Source organism: Varroa destructor, unplaced genomic scaffold (assembly GCF_002443255.2).
Source record: "Varroa destructor unplaced genomic scaffold, Vdes_3.0 BEIS01000007.1, whole genome shotgun sequence".
In the NCBI taxonomy this organism is placed as follows: Eukaryota; Metazoa; Arthropoda; class Arachnida; order Mesostigmata; family Varroidae; genus Varroa; species Varroa destructor.
The window spans coordinates 25,300,062-25,311,619 of record NW_019211460.1 but is presented as its reverse complement, the minus strand read 5'-3'; the positions used below and the strand labels follow the sequence as shown (position 1 = coordinate 25,311,619).

Genomic DNA, 11,558 nt, shown 5'->3' with positions numbered 1-11,558 from the left:
GATGGATGGAAGTAAACAATTAGTTTGTATAGCTTGTTGTTAAGCTTTTAAAGTGTAGGTAAAGAAGAAGTTAAACAAGTGTATATGAACGTGCAAAAAGTAATATATTGATAATATCGCAGTGATTATCAGTGTTTTTCAGCTGACTAAAAATAAAAGAATAAAGAGTAGAAAAACTGGACTTATTGAACTAACTTACGCTGAATATTGCAGCAAGCTAGTTGTTATTAAGCAAAAAAAAAAACAGAACCTAGATGGCTTGTAAGAACAGAGATAGGTTGAATGTGTTAGCTCCGATGATATTGACGATATGTACACAGAAATAAACGAAAAATATCCACTAAATGCAATTATTATAGGCTGTGCTTAAGGCTTGTTGGTATTTTCGAATGCTTCAACCTTTGACAAACAATAATAGATTTTAATATAGACAATATATATTTAGTGATTTTTTCGGGTGAGTTACCAATTGTCCCACGATAATATCTAAACAAAAACAGATTTCCCGAAATAATACATGTGCTAAAATTGTTAGCCTTGAGCGTCGTATTTTGTTAATGTCACCCTCGTTCGTCTCGTTTACAACTTCAATTCTGGGCTTAGACTGTCCCACTTGTCATTTTGAAAATATGTCTCTTCTAAGCAGTAAATATCTCTTTAAAGATACCGCTGCTTTGAAGGATATTGACAAGTGTGGGATCGTTAAGGAATTGCTTAAATACACAAAGGCTACCGGAATTCAATTTTAAGGCCGAAAGTAACGTTCCGCGAGTACAAAGATTCAAGAGGGCCAAGACGTCGAAAGGCTGTTAAAGGTCGAAAAAAAAATAACCGCTGGAGCTTATTGATATGGCTCAATTAATAGTCGATATTATTCCGTCAAACGCAGCAGCTATTTTATGTAATAAAAGATTCAAAATTATCAGAAATAAATGTCTATCGTCCATTCAGCGCAAAAAAACTTTTAGTTAAGTACAATCCCCCAGCACGAAGACGTTTGACCATAAGAAGCCTTCGTTGGAAATGAAGAAACAGTCTTTCTGCTTCAACCATGATGAATTTGTGATTTCGCTCTTGGGAGACGGGGCTTTCTTCTAGTGCCAAACATAATGGATAGTGGATGAACGTGTGTCCGTTTTTATAAGCAGCTCAAAAACGTTGTCCCAATTTAGACCGGGCACCCTATATATTTAATTATCCTTGCGCTTTATGAACACTGTTATTTATAGAGTAGCAAATTCATTGCTGATTCGATACATCTGTAGATAGTAGCTATCTTGTTAGGTTTGATAAAAACAAATGCTATCAGTACCGAATCGCCGCATAAACGCTCTCCCCGTGTAAACTATGGCCACGGCCATTGTATCGTAAGTAGCAATTGTAGTTGTACTATATTATTAGCGCGATCTAAACAGCTGAACAGATACTTCGCTCTATGTAGGGCTAGGGAACGAGCGGCGGGTACTTCTCTGGGAAAGCTTGTTTAGTTTGCACAGTTCGTTCTTTGCAAAGCTATCCTTTAGCCCGTCGGCTTTAGCAGATCCTTATGATATGGTAAGGATTTATTGCATTGTCATCAAAAGTCGCCAGATACAACTCCTCCCAACTTACTTTATAGATGGCGTTACTGAGGTACCTTAGCAGCCATCGTCATTGTTACTGGCGTGCAGTGGCTGCCGATAAGCTAGTTCGACGGATAGCCGTCTTAGTAGCTTCCTCCGAAATGGATTCAAATATGACGTTAAGTACTTTCGATATTTCACAGATAGCAACGGGTGTGTAATGGCGGAGCTGCCCTTAGACTCCGCGAGAGGGTCGCCGATGCGCGACCTACAGCGAGCCGAGGTGAGTAGGCTCTCTTAACGCGTCCATTCCGTGAAGCGAAGCTGTGGCGCGGAAGACTTTTTCCTTCTTCCTTTTTTCGCTTTCAATGTATCCGAGTTTCGAATCCCTAAGACGGATGCACTTAACAGTGAAGCGAGGATGGGCAAAGACTGGCGATAGGTAGAAGGGATTGGTTTTTGGTATAGGGAAAAAGGAGTGAGTTGGCACCGCTTCTAGTCTACGGAAGAACGAGAGCACGACGCGTTTTTTTTCTTTTAGCCCTATTTATATTTAGTTTTTGCAGGGTGAAAGGCTACGGTACGTTCGAATGTTGAGTCCAATTATGATATATGGATTTGGTGAAGACAGGAGACAAACGTTATTGAGTAGGTTCACATGGTAGTACATGTGGGCGTTTATGTGCATTCACATTATAAATATGCTACTTATAGACCGGCAACAGCTCTCGGTACAATGCTACGATCGTTGTGAATTATTAGGGACTATGGAGTGAAACTATACTATCCTTGAAGGGCCCAAATGAATTTATTCCTGTCGTAGTAGTTTTGTGCAAAATACAAACTGGGTCGTTAACCATTATTTCGATCATTTGCATCAGTAGCGTTGGCTAATTTCTTGGTCAGCAATTCAATTCGCACGAATGTGTCTTTATGTTTACCGTTTATTTACCATTATGCCTGTCATTTTGTTAATCCCATAGGTCTCGCAGGTACAAATAGGACTATAGGTCTATGGTAAAGGCCCGATTGAAAGGATTCCAGCTTTACCTTTTCAAAGGAGCATGACTCTCACATCAAACAAAAAGGTGAAGTTGTTCCATTAAATAAAGTCATTGATTCTCATAACGGAACGTACCTTTGGTATCATTATTGTTATTATTATTATCATCAATGAAAATCACTGCAAGAGTCATACAGGTCTTGGCTGAACAAATTCGACCAAGTGGTCGATCAACCCTCTTCTCATCGTGCGAATTATGAGGGTGAACGGTCGATAGTTCTTAGTCTGCGTATTGGGTTTATGCAACTATGACTCAGCTCCCCTAGACGCATCCTTCTCGGAGAATGAAACCATTCTAATTGGCCCGTAGAGCTGATACCGCTAACGCACAGCTGGATCCGATCGACGAAGGCAAGCAACGGCTCTTCAAAACGTTACTATCACTACTTGAACTAACCACACTCGTTACAGCTCTGACTAATCAATGCCCCCAGATGGATGAGGTTGAGAGTACGCGTGACATCGTCCCTAATTTTTTCGTCGTCAGGTTTAATAAACGATTGGTGTGCTTGTCGTCAAAGTCGAACGCGGTTGGTATCACCGTTAGACGCAATGAAAAGACGAAATCTGTCAGGAAAAGACACCGTTCAATAGTATGGCGAAGCAGAAATCTAGCAACATGCTGGGTGAATAGTGATCCTGTCAATGGCATGAGATTAAATTAGATACATACATACATACATACATATATATATATATAAAGGTAGTCTTGAGCACTTTCGAATTTGCTGTGAAGCCTTATATGTATACATTAGTCACGACCGGCTGCGGCACGAGACATGTGTTTCTTTTTTAATATGGTTAAAGTATTCACGCAGCGGTAACTCAGATTTTACCGCTTGCTTGCTTGCTTGCTGACAAGCGACTCTAGGTTACCATATGCAAAGTAGCGAGACAGCGGGCAAGGATTTGTGTAAAATGGCCATGTACTACGTCCAAGTTAAATTTATTTCGCTCGTTCGATGGGAAACTAGTTAATATATAAAAGCGAATTTTTCAGACGCACCTAACGCTGAGTGAAGTTACGAACACAATCGGCACGATGTGCTGAGGTTTCTATGCTGAACGTCCAAAGGTGAACTATTATGCGATAGCGTATCTCTGGCATTAAACGAATCGAGGTTTCTCAGCCGAGAGTCTGCAGCGAGCGTTGGCTTCCTTTTCGCTTGCGAAGCCGTATTATATACGCTGGTTATAAATGCTGAATTAGTAATTATTCTCGGGAATCTTCATAGCATCTATTGACATCAGCGTCAACTAGGGCTTCCATTAACTGCCTAAACAAGAGAAAGTACCTTGATCTTGGAATGGTGCTATTAAATATTCACGTGCACTAGCCAAATGTGCTACATCCTGTTGTCGATTTGGCAAGTAAATAGATCCGCGCATCACAAACAGATTTAAGACATTTTACTTAAGGATATCCAGGGGAAGCCGCGAAGTACCGCAGTGGTCTATATTCCCCTATAACACACCTTTAAGCGATATTCGTTGTGTCAATTTGCTACTCCGTCAACGTGGCGTTTTCCATATGTTTGATGTCGTTCCTCAACGGTTTCGTCGGTTAACAGTAGTTTCAAATGCAGGTGGCCTTTGCGAGACCCCGACCCCCCAGTGTAAAGATACAAGTCTACCGTTCCGTCTTGCCAGCCTATAACGAATATCTAGCTAACTGTCTCCTTGGCTGACGCAGCCGGCGCAGATCGTTGCACAGGGACCTTCGTAAGGCCAGCGGGAGGCTAAGCCAGTTTGTTTCACTGCTTGTTGCGCCGCCTTTTTCTCCTTCCCCTCAACCGTGCGTACCCAAATGGAATTTACACAACAATTTCAACTTTTTGCGGCACTAACTGGCTATTTGAGCTCGCGGACTTGCCGACTTTTCCGAACACTAGCTCCCAAGCGCCTACTGCTTACTTTTCGTCTCTTTACGAGGTTCCTTCCCGTCTTTTCCACCCTGACTGACCTACCTGAACCGCAACAGACCGGGTCCCCAAGGATAAACATCGGATTCGACTGGGCGGCCAACAAGGCCTGTTTTTATCGTTAGTTTACACCAGCGGTAGCGGCTGGGCGCTGAGAAACCTGCATTGGACCTTTCCAATCAATGCAGGATCGCATCTGTGTATTTGCAAAGGTGTAGGCTTTTTTTTTTTTTTTACTAATCTGGTCTACGTTTCGTAAAAACGACAGACGATAGAAATAAAGAGAAACAGAAAACAGCTATATAAGGCTCAGCTAAAAAGAGCTTGAGCTTCTCAATACGCCAGTGTACAAATGGTGCTATCTCTTGGATGCCAGATTTATGTTATTCGTGCAGAAACTGAACTTTAAGGTATAATCTGTATTGCTAAGACACAAAGAAGAGCAAGAAGTATAAAGTTATGAAAAACAGAATAGGGGCTCGGAAGGATCGTAATGGTTGTGGTTAACACACTGGTTGAAACGTCAAGGGAACCGAAAGTGCGCAGCGAGCTTAGAAAACACAACAAATACACACATCTGGAACTGCATCTAAAAAGAGAGATTACTGTTGGTCGGTATCAGCCTCCAGATATCCAGTCGCCACCTAGGGATTGGAGGGTTCGGTATCTACTATAGACCAATATATATATATATTCTTAGGCCAACCGAGGTCAGACAACCGACTCAACTCAGGTCGGCTTACCGCCATCATATCCCGATGCAACAGCAGGAAAAGCAACAACAGCAACCTTGATATTGCAACTTGCTCCCAGGGGAGGTACGTGGCCAGCGTGGTAGGCTTCGGTAACGCTCAACGTGCGAGAGGACACCCTAAAGACGGTACCACCCGTTCGCCATTTTGGCTAGCTGCGCCGCGGCCGTTTTCTTGTGCACCGCCGCTTTTGCTGCTGCACATCCACGCGCAAGAAAAAGTGCTCTTTCTACACTCGAATAAACCATACCAACATCTTTACCTCTACTCCCCCTTCCCAAAGCTGAACTCTACTTGTGGGGTAGCTACTCCGACAGGCAGGATGCGGGATGTTCACTAGCATTCTGTAAGCTATCCACTTGTGTTGTGTTTGTGGTTACGTTATTGTTTCATCTCTGTCGCCCGTTGACTTGCTCAATCACTCACCCGATCGCGTTGCTCTTGCTGGGACTCGTTTCTCACCACAGTCTCCTTCGCTCGCTCGCCGTTTGCTACTCTTTCGCCAACCGTTTTTCCATATCGTCTGCTATTGCTGCCTCTGCGGTGACGCAATTTTTAACCTCGGTCGCCCTAGGCGGTTGATCTACTCCCTTCAACCAGATGGGGGAAGTAACAGAAAAAGCGGGTACCAGTAAAAAAAAAATAAGAAACAAAAGAGCATTTTCTCAGTTCTGTGACGTCAGCTATACCACCTCTGTGATTTTGCAACTCATATGAAATTCCTCGAAATGCGTGTGTCAAAGAGACACAGCTCTATCTCAACGCACCGCAGCACTTGACCGCATTGTGTCACAGCGTCTTGGTTGGTCAACAGCTGCGAATCTAGCAGAGTTTGTCACGGCATCAAACGCAAAACACTTTTTTTTGCCAACCGTGAACTGACAAGTGTTGAGTTTTTGCTAGTTGGCTTAATTTTACTAAACTTCTATAAAGAAAAAAGGCAGTACAACTGTGAAGTGTTATAGACACAGGGAACAGCCTTCGTTGTCTGTTTATCTGATTTTCAGTCAACACCACATGTGAAACCATAATGCATAAGTGCAACCTAGTACCACTCAGATGCGTGGCAAGTTTTTGCCTGGCTGGTCCATGACGAATTATCGATGATGGTAGACGTTCAATGTCATCGTAGAAATATTACTTTAGTTGTTTACAACGCAATAACGGGTTAATGACTAGTTGACGCAATTTGAGGCTGAGAACATGTGCACCCTCAAGTATGCGGACGTACCGTGACTTAATTCTACTACAAATCTACTGAGCACAGTTATTATAGCTGGCCCCTATATAACAACTATTATTAAGCCCTGTTATCTTCATATTCATCACCAGTTATGCATCAAACAGACGATGATCATTTATTTATTGATAATGACCCGATGACGTAAAGACGGGACAACGTCTGGCCCAATTGACAACACAGCTCAAAAATGAAAAGCAGTCGTTTTGTTAGTTATCATCGATACAGCGAACAATGCTAAGATTTTCTGTTGTTGTAACATACGCCATTGGCAAATCTTGCTATTCAATTTCTAATGTTCTTCAATAAAACATACAGTGGGGCTACACAGTGATGTCTTTATCTGGGTTTCCCTAGAATCTGAAAATGCAGCGAGTAAGTAGTAGAACAGCATGTAGAAAAGTGCATTCGCGCAAAGCACGACGTCGTACTCGGGCCATTTTAAAATCTATAAAAAGAGCGTAGATGTAGTCGTCAGTGTAGGCTACAAACCCAATGCTCGAACGGTTTGTCAACCGATTTACACACTTCTCAGTTAGTTGCCCTTCTGCGGCTATAATAATAAAGGGAGCTTAGCTTGTATAGCTGAAGTATGGCCTGTCCCTGTGCACTAGTACCCCTTATTTTGCCCCTTATCAAACACCTGTCAACAGGTATGTATTAGCAACATCTTGACAAGACACTAGGAGCGACTACTGTCAGTTGCATGCGTCCCAGCGGACGGAGGAGTACACCCAACCTTAAGTCAACCCAAAAAGTCTGCAGATCGCTTGTTGTTGCCAACGTCTCACACGGCGTTAGGTTGTAACAAACTAAGCCACAATCGCGTCTGTAACCTCTACAGCAGCAATAGCTTTAGCAACGACACAAGTAAAAGCAGCTGTAGTGCCTCACCTATTCAAGTTGCCTTCTGCGCTCAACCTTGTCCTCAGGCCGTTATCCCCGTCCTTTACGCTGTCACCGGCTTGCAGGCCGTCCTCTCCTATAGATAATACAAAGGGCAGCTGCACAGGCCTCTGCTTGTAACAAGCACAGCATATTGGCATCCGTTTTAACACATCTATCTGTTCTGTGAAGCATTATAGTTGGTCTTGTATGTGCGATGACTCCGACACCATAAGGTCTCCTTCTTCCCACTGCTTCTTGACTTCAAGACAGTTTCTCCCTCGCTGTTTATCGCCCTATTTGCCTCGCTCCCTTTGTCGTTCTTTGCTATTGCGTCCGAGGTGGAAAGGCTGGGTACTAAATCTTGCCTTCCTCTTCTTCTTCTCTTTTTGTCCTATTTGCGTCTTCATCTCTGGGCCTCTTCGTCTCTCCGCATGGTTTGGCCTCTAGGCATTGCTGAAACTCCCGAGCCCCCTTAAAAACTAAGGTTTTGCATGCCTTAGGATGGCTCATGCTCAATTGAAACCAGTACAGACAGCAGCAGTGTATCCAGCGTGAGAAACGCCAACAGAAAGCGTTGCGATGTTACCTTTGCTAATAGCGCAAGCGGCAATAACACACAATATTTGCAAAGCGCGGCTGCAGTTCGCTTCTTTCTATCTACGCCCGATCCTCGGAAATCGTACAAGATGGCTCCCGCCATTATTGAGCCCAGCACCAGCCAGTGGTTGCCAACAGGCCATACCATTGGCGGCACTAACAAGCGCAGGACAGCCATGATGCGCTTTAGCCTACAACAGCGTTAGAGGTATCGAGGTAACAACAACGACCAACGTCACGAGCACGGGCATCTTCTCATTGGTCTCCTGTATCGCGTACCTGCTTCACTCCTGACAACCTAAAGGTCAATCTGGTTCAGTAAGCGAGTGACCTCGAAGACTTTGCATCACGAAATTGGGCCTAGAAGGTAACATATATACGTATAAAGCTGATACTAGTATACTCCTTATAGTTTAGTAGTCTCATCGTGAATGTTTGTGGATATCTACTATAGGAATTCGAGCTAAGGCCGAACACATACTATTACTGAGAGGTTTGATGCCACTTACCAGCTATCCTACTTCAATCCCCGACACTTCACCGTACTTCGTCGTCCGTCATAGTGGATAACGGCAGGAGGTTGTGGATGTGATATAGAAGCGAGGTGAAGCACAGGCAACCGTAGCACTGGTCGCGCGGTAGAATTTAGCATCACAAAGAAGCGCAGTAGTAGTTGTGGGCGTAAAGCTGTCCACCTTGCAGTATGTAGTGGGGTGACGCGATATGTTAGGTGACCGACATCACCTAACCTACCACCGCTGCTGTAGCCGCTTTCTACCAGATTTGCGCTCTGCAATCTGACAAACACGATGCCCCTCTCTTAGTTTTGCGGCTCTGCTGTTCCTGCCTCTGCCCACGAGCGTGTGCCAATGTAAGGCCTGTATAACTGCCAGCATGGCCACCCTAAGTCAAGTCGACGGACGACGGGTGGACAGTCAACGTAGATCACCTACAGCAGCCATATTATATTTCAAAGTGCAGAAAAGGATGAGCGCTGAGTGTGTCCTAGAAAGGCTGGCAGGCACACGGACCTGGTGGCCAACCTCCAAGTCGCTAGCCATGGTCAGTCTACTTTCTAGAGGACACGGTATTACGGTAGATGCACCAGCATGCTGCTGTGGTCTGTGATGCCAGCGACACCGGCTTAGGCCTCAGACAAGTTAGCCTTAGCCTGGCCCTATCCTCACCGGGGACGCCGGGATTGGGTTCTCTTGACAACGTAAGGCTCTCATGGAGCCTGTGGACTATGAAGTGCTGATGCAGCAGTAAAAGAAGGTGGATGCGTCGGCACCGGTAGAAGTTGTAGCAGCTGGAATCAGTGGTGTTCGCATTTCGTTACCCCGAACACAATACCAATCTACTTTAAAAGAACGATGGCGGCAAGAGTGGCATAAAGAGTGATGGTCGCGACGTCGGTGGCTACTGAAAGGCGTTGGCGGGATAATACCATGAAAAATCAGATTTGCATTGATATTTCATTCGCTAATGAAAACAAAGATAAACTTCTAGGTAAGCTCAGGTGGACAACTAAATCTTAGCAGTAACTAACACTGTTTGCATACTGATGACATTAAAAGAAGGATGTTTTTGCAAACGGAAAACGATGCTTACAAATTGTTAAGGTTACGAGTTCGCAAGGTGGAATGTCATCAAACCAGAGCCCCGTCGAATCAGCAGTAGGCTATGGAAAATGCGGTTTTCCTGAGCGACAAATGGCCACTCCCCCATCAGTTCTCATCTGCATTGTGTATACATTAACGGTCCAGCCGGACACGACCCAGTCCGTTCGGCCTTTAAGAACCCTATGACCCATATCAATACAAGGAAGGTTGTCCTCCTACTGTTACTGTTTGCCTTCAATTGTCCCCCCCCCCCCCTCGTGCTAGGGTGAAATCTTGAAGCGCTTCTACGTAGAGAAGCAGACGCAGACATCTCATCAGTTACAACATGGCGTTCGGCGATTTTACCAAGTGCTAGCGGTGCGAAGACTGCCCGCACTATTTCTGGACATCGCTCGACACAGCTAGACACATACTCGCAGTGGTCGCTTGATATGTCCCGTTCCTTGATCCCTATTGTATTGTAATAGTTGTTCATAGTACTGTTACTACATGGTTACCCTCACCAGCCTGTCCTGAGTGGAAGCCAGCGTGGTCGAACTAACTGATACTCGCTCAATGCGACCCTAACAACGACCATAATAAGAGCCTTAGCCGCTTTTGCTGGGAAACTGGCCGGAACGTGCCATAAGAACTGGTCGTTGGCGTGTATAGAAACCAACATGTGCTCGCAGAACGCTGTGCTCACAATGTGCATATTCCCTTACCCCTCTCTTTAGAGAAAAGGTAGGGTTCACGAAAGATGGGACCGTTGACTATACGTAAACTAAATGTTTTGAGTTTTACGTTGGCCATTACCCTTAGACATTCCATCAGACGGCTGGTTCCCAGCGCGAAACGGGCCGTGTGTCTATGCTCGTTGACCAGATCTGCTGCATTCATTCTTATACAGCTGCTGCTGGTACTAGTAAAGTACTAAAAAAACCGCTAGTGCTGCTGCTCCCTCTGTTAGACGCGGGGGTGCTCATTCAACCGTCGTGCGTCGTCGGATCGCTGCCCGCTGTTAACGGGAGGACATTCATGCCGTTGTATTGGTCGTAGGCTCCCCAAGCTGTGCGGCAACGTTGAACAGTGACGAGCAGGTGTTAAAACGTTAACATCGAATGAAAATCAGTCGTTTCGATGTCACCATCGACTCAGTGCATAAACGGACACATGGTATGGGCACCCCGGAACTGGGTTCCATTTGGAACGCTCCGGGTACAAGTTAGGCGCATTGAACGAAATTCAGGACCCAGAGAATCTAATTTACGCCAAGCTATAGTACAGGCAGTAGCCCCATTTGCACTGATTTCCGTTTACCATTTCATTACGCACTCGCAACCTCCTTCGTTGCCTATTTAGTGTGATGTATAATTTGGCAACGTTAACACCGTCTCAAAATAGGCATTCTAAACTAGAATGATAAAATACGGATATCCTAGACAACGGAAAGTAAAGGGAAAACCCCCTATGTTTCGAGTTTTACGTCCGGTATCGCCATTAGACATTCTATCGGACGTGTGACTTCCAGTACGAAACGAACTCCGCTTGTGCCCGGGTTCGGATCTAGACCACAACGTGTCGCTACCCACTAACACCCACCTTGGAAAACATATCTGGATTAACTAAGCCCCTAGAGACGCAAACGAATCTTGTTGGCTCTACCGTATATAGACGCAGTGGTAACTTCAGTAGGATTACAAACCGCTCAAATGAAAACGATTATGAATTGACAACATTTTACCGTCCTATAATTGCTACATAAAATGATCGGAAATCGAAACTTCTTTTCAGATTGCGAGAAATGCTTTTTCCATATTGTTGGAATACTACTAATGATGAAAGTGAACGTCAAATAGAATCCGGCGACGAGTTACAGGGAATATCGACTCATGCACTATTTTATTACGAATGTTCCCCTCTTATGTTTTTA

The 11,558-nt window shown here is 44.5% G+C and overlaps 1 protein-coding gene across 1 annotated transcript in view; it reads right to left on the bottom strand.

The window, feature by feature from the left end:
* LOC111253933 (lachesin-like) overlaps window positions 1-11,558 on the bottom strand; it is a 203,593-nt gene that overhangs the window by 158,563 nt on the left and 33,472 nt on the right. The gene's annotated exons all lie outside the window — the stretch shown is intronic.